Here is a 7,025-nt window from a genome sequence, read left to right on the forward strand (position 1 = left end):
TAGACACTAGGTATGGTCATAAAGGGGGAACTGGCCAGGAAAGCGCTAAACTCCTTGGATCCCAGCACTCAGGAGGTAGAGGCAAGCAGAGATCTGTGAGTTCAAGACAAGTCTGAACTGCATAGTAAGTTTCAGGCCAATCATGGCTATGTAGTGAGATAGCGAGACCTTGTTTCAGAAAAATGAATAAATAAACTTAATATGTTTTAAAGGGATAATCAAGAAAAAGAGGTGAAAATTTTCAGAACAAAATTCGCTGGAACGTGAAGATACAAGATTGTTTTAGTGGGAAATTAGATGGAAGGTGCTATGTTTGTAGAGAAATGCCTCCGAATTCTAGCCGCTAGTGATTCCCCAGGGAACTCCTTGTCCGTTGGCTCTTCTCACTCCACACGCTCTCTGCTGATGGTTGAGTAAGTATCCTCAGTCCTTTGGGAAGGTTCAGCCCTTATTAGCAGCAATGAGTCACTGGGAGATTCCAACAGCCACTATCTTACATCAATTGTGGAAGAAGAAAAAAAAAAACTAATGCATCAGGAGGATTTTGACATTTTTCTCATTCCATCTGACAATAGTCACCAAGGAAAAAGACATGGCAACACAGTTAGAAATTGCTAACTTTATTTTCCCTGGTGTCACATCAGCAAGGGACAGGACCATACACACAAAGTTCTGGGAAAGAAATCATCCTCCACCCTGCTTCCTATCCCAAGGCTCTCCATGCTGTGGCCTCACTCTGTCTGCCCCCATTACTCTTTAAAGTCTGCTCTAGATCTTTCTCCAAGATGGCACCTTGACGCTTACCCTCCCTAATTAGTGTTTACTCCTTTCACTGGCTCACCTCATTAGAATATCTTGTTGGCAGTGAGGGGTCTCAAACCCATAACCAGGAGCCCAGCAGGTGCCCTCCACTCTATAATGAGACCTCTGATCTATCTGGCCCTACCTTACTTATCTGACCCTTCAGGTCATAAGAATACACATAGGGTTCCTATTCATTTCCTTGATAAACTGAGCATCTCAATATATTTTTTTTAATTCCAGGTAGTAGGTCATCAGTGTCCTACTTTTTATCAAGCCTCTTACAAATACAAACAGTAACATTTATAGAGACCACAGAGTGCTCTTGCTTCTATTCTAATACGATCTTCTCTGTTTCTCCGTGGGCGATCGCACCCAAGCACATTTTACTATCATCTTTAGATGAGTGACTTCCAAGACTATAGCATGTACATTTCTTCTAAATGCCAGTCCATATTTTCAGTTATTTATCTGACACACTCCCCTTCCCTCAGATTCCATAGGAACTACACAGATATCTATTAGGTCAAGTAAGTTATTAGGGGTATTTTTGGTTTTAGTAACTATGAAGAAGTGAAAGCTTCAGAGCAGAGAGGAGAGAGGTCAACCTATGAGGCAGCCATTGCAAAGACTCGGGCAACTGTCTACCCCATGAATAACTAGAATGAGCCTTCAAACTTTCCCATTGAGGCAATAGGCTCAAGCTTGGCACTGCTAGTTTCCCATGCCTCAGCTTGTAGGCTGCCCCCAGGAGCATTAGCCTTAAAGGAGGCAGCAGCCTTTAGCCTAGTGCAATTCCTGAACTGTGACATCCATCTTTCCCAGAAGAAGAGATAGGTAGTTAATAGCTTTTCCTTCTCCTTATCAGAGGCCATCACCCTGCTGAGATAGTGACAGACTTCATGCAACCTTGGCACAGGAGGCTGAGCTAAGCACAGCCATTGCTACTATAATATATGCTTTCCTTTGGGTTCCTGGTAGAATTCTCTTATGACAACAAGGACTTCCAAACCCAAAAAGCCCAGCATTGAAGAAATCAGAAGCATATATTCTGCAAGAGGGCCAGTAGAAATTATGATAGGACCACCATCTGCATCTATCCTTTGGTGTCCAAGGCTCTCACATGTTTTCCTTCTAGAGACATGCACCATGTTTGCTGACCATTTATTTAGCAGGTAGATTGCATCCAGGTGGGATACCCACCTGGCAAGGTACTACATCCAAGCTGGAGGCATACCTGCATTGTTGAAAGGTCTCTCTGTTGCCATGTTTGGCTGTCACTGCCTGGTAGCATGGTAGAGGTTTAGAGGTTTGGTGCAGGAGTCTCCTTGTCATGGGTCTACTGTGACTTTGGGGGCTGTAAAATATGTCTGGATGACAGACACATCAGAGCAACACGTTCAAAACTGGAATTACCATCATTGTTCCATCTCTTCTCGTTACTGTGTTTTCTATTTTGTAGTAAGTACTCTAACGTGCTGCTCAGATGAGATGTTCCTAGAAAGACAGCGTCATCCCCATGGCAGCCCTGGAACTGCACCTTTCCTGGTACATGGTTCTGTCACCCCAGAATATGCTACAGCATCCTGAAGAAGCAATTCTACCTTAAGAAACATTGTCTCCAATACCCATCTAGAAGTAACAAATACATTTTGCAGATCAAGAAATGTGGCACATTTTAAAATTAAACAAATGCTTCAAAGAGGATTTGTTGTCTACAACACTGATGTGGACAAAATACCCAGAACATCAAGGGAAGATGTGCACTGTCCTCTGTCTTCAGATCGGTCGGTGGAGCTTTGGTAGGAAAATGAGCAGTGAAGGGGCACTTTGGAGTCAGAACTCTAGATTGAGCGTTTCATTTGCTGCCACTACTTAACAACCCATACCTCCATCTCCTCGTTCCAACACCTACTCTTGGGTGTCTCAAAGGCACCTCAAGCCAAACTAATCCTTAACCCCTCATGAACTTCATCTGAAATAAGGCTCCTCCGCTTTCTTCCCCACACCACGCTCACTTCCCATCGCTCTGCCCACCCACCCTCTACCTCTCAGCCCCTGCCCATACTGTACTCTCTGCTTGCATCTCTTGCTCTACTCTTCACCGACAGACACTCAAAAGCCTGCCACCTCCTCATGTAAGTGCACTGTCTGGAGTGAAAATAATCTAAGAAGGACTGTGCCTGCACACACCTGATATAGCTACCAGGCTATGGATCTGGAACCCAGGAATTGAATCCTCCCCCAAGGAGTCTCATGCTGAAAGAAGGAAAATTCTGGAGACCTAGCATCAGCCAGAAAAGCCATTTGTCTCATAGGAAGATTTCACCCCATGATGACAACCTACTGGATGAACCTGGAACTAGGAGCCCAGACAACAATGTGTCAGTGATGTGCAGGACCCCACTTTGACCTCTATCTAAATCTAAATGTTGTATCAGGACCCCAAAGATGGACTTGGAAAGGGGAGGTAGTCCCTGGATCTCTTTATTTGCTCTTCTTCTCAATGTGGTCACACTGAATAGCAGCCTCCTTTCCCTGCCTTTCAGCACTGCTTTTCTCTTCAATTAGCATATCGGGGACTGGGACTGGCTGAGCCAGCTTGTTGGGGCCAGTCAGGGCCTAAGCACTAATCTGACCAACTTCAAATACATCCAGAGGAGCTTGGTTTTTGTTTCTCTCACCGTGTAGCCCTGACTGACCTGGAAGTCATGGAGATCTACCTGCCTCTGCCTTCCAAGAGCTGAGATTAAAAGTGCATAGGAACACACACAGGTAGGATTTGCTGAAGGAGGTGGAGACAGAAGGATCATGAGTTCGAGGCCAGCTTGGTCTACACATTTTTAAAAGCTGGGCAGTGGTGGCACATGCCTTTAATCCCAGTATTTGGGGAGGGCAAGGGTAGGGGGCAAGGGCAGGTGTATCTCTAAGGGTTTAAGGCCAGTCTAGTCTACAAAGAGATTTCCAGGACAGTCAGGGCTACTCAGCTACTCAGTCTATTTTTTTTTAATGTGCATATCACCATACCTTGCTATTAACCTCAAAGGATACAGAACCCTTGTGACCTTCATAGTAGAAAGTGACCTCTTTCTAATGCTTGTCAAAGCCACACATTTACTTTGTTTTGTTTTTTGAGACAGGGCTTCTCTGTGTAGACTTTGCTGTCCTGGACTCACTTTGTAGACCAGGCTAGCCTCACACTCACAGCCGTCCACCTGTCTCTGCCTCTCTGAGTGCTGGGATTAAAGTTATGTGCCACCACAACTGGCACCTGTATTTGGTTTTTTGATGGATATTCCTCTCCCAACTGAGATGACTATCTGCAAGGATATTGGCGATGTCCAGTGCTGCCACTGAGGCAACCTTCTTGTTGTAGAACAGAAAAAGGGAAAGAGAAGAGAAGGAAAGAAGGAATGCAGGAAGGAAGGGAGAGAGGGAAGAAGGAAAGGAGAGAAAGGAGGAAGGATAGAAGAAGACAAGGAGCAAAGGCAGAAGGAAAAAAACAAAGGTGGAAAGAGGGAGAGAAGAAAGAAGCTAGGTCACATATTTATTTTAAAATGCTGTTTATTGCTGGGTGTGGTGGCACACACCTTTAATCCCAGCACTCAAGACAGAGGCAGGCAGATCGCTGTGAGTTTGAGGCCAGCCTGGTCTACAAAGTGAGTCCAGGACAGCCAAGGCTACACAGAGAAACCCTGCTTGAAAAAATAAAAACACAAAAACAAAAGTGTTGCTTATCCATCAACAAAAGCTTCTTTAAAAACAACATAACTTGTTATTTGAATGTTGAAAGGACTGAATGAGATAATGCATGCAAAGCCCTTACAAAATACTTTATATAGATCTTAGAGCTAATTTAACAAAACAGTGTGTGTTCTCTGGTCCTTTCTTAGAGGGTTTAGTCACGGGTCATAGTGAACACTGTAAGTGCTCTACATATCAGAGGATGTCTTTGGCCTCCCTTAGGAAGAAAAGTCTCCAGAGGGACTTTCTGTTGATGCCGAGCAACAGAGGGATGTGAACCACCACCACCCCCAACTCTGTTAGATATGGGTAAAGTTGAGACATAATTCGTACTCTGCTTCTCTTGTGGAATCAAACTGAGTGTGAACATGTTCCTGGAGTGTTGTCACACCTGCCCTCTTCCCCATCCTGCCCTTCTATCCCCTTACGTTTCTCCCAGAACTGCTTCCTTCATTAATTTCTAGCACAGATTCCTGCTTCAGGGACTCCTTCTGGAGAATGCTTGCCAGGACGTACCTCATCTTCCTGGGTACAGGGAAGAAGAAATGGCATCTTGGTCGATGCCTCTAAAGAAGAAATAGTTGTGCCAAGCTTGATGAGGTGATGTCCTCGGGTTTAGGACCTGGATTTAGGACACAGGTTCTTCACCACATCTCTTTGGAGATTAAATAGACCTAGGATCAAAACCGACCCTTTTGGAGTCGTCCTATCTGAAATTTGAAAAATATATGCTCTTAGTTTTTCAGCTGAATGTTCTGAGCTGCAGCATCTCCATCTGTGAAGCTTTCAAACTAACAAGTCTCACGGGGAGTTCACGGGGAAGCCGGCAAGAGTATCTTGTCGTAAGATTTTAAAGTTAGTGTATTTTCTCTCTACAACATAATCTTCCTGGGATTTGTCAGCCATCAGCAAAACCATTGCAAAAAGAAAAAAAAAATACTTACCAACACAAAGGTGACCACAACATAGAGGCAGTTATGCCATGAGGATGAGGCAAGCATGTGGCATGTCTCTACCTCCACAGGCACTGTCACCATTCTTTCTGCCTATTGTCCCATTAAAATTCAGAAGATGCTTGCTGAACTCATTCATATTCTCTCTCTCTCTCTCTCTCTCTCTCTCTCTCTCTCTCTCTCTCTTTCTTTCTCTCTCTCTCTCTCCCTCCCTCCCTCCCTCTCCATACTGAGAACTGACATAGTCTTTGGCTTCGTGTAACTACAGACACAAATAACCAAATAAAAGAATAATTATCAACCACTCTCTATGTCAAGAAGAAAAATGCACATGGTGCTAGGGCATAAATGAGGTGGTCTTCCCTGTGGTGGATAGGGTAAAGGGAGGTACCCCAGAAATAGCTATCAGAAGAAAGGGGGAAGAACAGGTGGCCAAAGAATGCAAGGGAAAGAACCATGGAACGATGTTGAGGCATATGAAAGCATAGAAACCCTAGAAATGAAAGAGAGGTGATAACGCTAAGTGAAAAAGCCACATGAATGAGGAACAAAGTAGCCCTGAGATAATCTGGACTCAGACCTGACAGGGCCAACAACCACCAAGTTCTGTCTCCGGCCCTACATCCTGCTCAACTGGAGTTTGCCACCATGGCGGAGCACGGCTCAGCCTTCCCCAGCAGCTCACCTTGAGCTCAAACCCTAGATCTCTCCTCCTGGACTTACCCTGGGCCCCTTGGCCTCTCCTGTGATATCATCTCAATCTTTCCTGTTACTAACCAGTGCAGAGTGAGGAACTCAGTGCTGTGCTGACAGAAATGATCGGTGTAGAGAGCTTGAACAGCGAGAGCAGCGCTGACATAATGCACAGTCAAACTGCAGCCGCAGTCCGGTCCTGGCCATTAGTGGTCCCTACCTAGAACTCTGCCCCTCCTCTCCTAGAGCTTATCACGCCAACAGTTCCACTTGTGCTTTGCAGGCAGATCTGGATTACCCTACTCACCAGAGAGCTCCAAGCACTTGATTTTTTTGTTTGTCTTAAAATGCACACAAGTGGCATTTAGAGTGAGGTTAAAAAGCTGCCGCTTTGCCAATAATAACCCAAGTAAATGTGAAGGACCCTCTTTGCTGTGGGTGATGTATACAATGCTGAAGAAAAGTCAAGGGGCAGGGCCTCGAGATCATCCCCAGACATGAAAGAGATGGCAGGAAAGCCAAGGACCTTGGCTCAGGGCTCCTGAGGGCAATGTTATCTCTTCCCTTTAGTCAGTTTTAAAATCCTCTTATTGTGTTCCAGGGACAGGGACACTAAGGAATCCCGGGGAGTACATTAGAGGAGCTACGGGAACAGAAGCCGTGTAGCCTTTATGTCCAGGGGTCACGTCTTCTCTGTCTCGAGTAAAAGCTTCATGGAAAGCTGGTCCTCAAAAGCAGCATGCCCACCAGCAAGGATGGGTGACCCCAGGCCACTGTGGGTGAAGATCCGGGTCAACAAAGTCTGCTGTTTTACAGAAAATCACCTTCTCAAGA

Source organism: Acomys russatus, chromosome 20 (assembly GCF_903995435.1).
Source record: "Acomys russatus chromosome 20, mAcoRus1.1, whole genome shotgun sequence".
Lineage (NCBI taxonomy): Eukaryota > Metazoa > Chordata > Mammalia > Rodentia > Muridae > Acomys > Acomys russatus.